Source organism: Nematolebias whitei, chromosome 5 (assembly GCF_014905685.2).
Source record: "Nematolebias whitei isolate Nwh7 chromosome 5, NemWhi1, whole genome shotgun sequence".
Classification (NCBI taxonomy): Eukaryota; Metazoa; Chordata; class Actinopteri; order Cyprinodontiformes; family Rivulidae; genus Nematolebias; species Nematolebias whitei.
In genome coordinates this window covers 496,091-496,579 of record NC_056502.1, presented here as the reverse complement: position 1 = coordinate 496,579, position 489 = coordinate 496,091, and the positions used below count along the sequence as shown (strand labels likewise).

General features: G+C 41.3%; 1 protein-coding gene across 1 annotated transcript in view; it reads right to left on the bottom strand.

Moving 5' to 3' along the window:
* decr1 (2,4-dienoyl CoA reductase 1, mitochondrial) overlaps positions 1–489 on the bottom strand; it is an 18,714-nt gene that overhangs the window by 839 nt on the left and 17,386 nt on the right. The gene's annotated exons all lie outside the window — the stretch shown is intronic.

Genomic DNA, 489 nt, shown 5'->3' with positions numbered 1-489 from the left:
GGTCCAGATGTACTTTCTATGGTCCAGATGTGCTTTCTATGGTCCAGGTGTACTTTCTATGGTCCAGGTGTACTTTCTATGGTCCAGGTGTACTTTCTATGGTCAAGGTGTACTTTCTATGGTCCAGGTGTACTTTCTATGATCCAGATGTACTTTCTATGGTCTAGATGTACTTTCTATGGCCCAGATGTACTTTCTATGGTCCAGATGTACTTTCTATGGTCCAGATGTACTTTCTATGGTCCAGGTGTACTTTCTATGGTCCAGATGTACTTTTTATGGTCCAGATGTACTTTCTATGGTCCAAGTGAACTTTCTATGGTTCAGGTGTACTTTCTATGGTCCAGATGTACTTTCTATCGCCCAGGTGTACTTTCTATGATCCAGATGTACTTTCTATGGTCCAGATGTACTTTCTATGGTCCAGGTGTACTTTCTATGATCCAGATGTACTTTCTATGGTCCAGATGTACTTTCTATGGTCCAGAT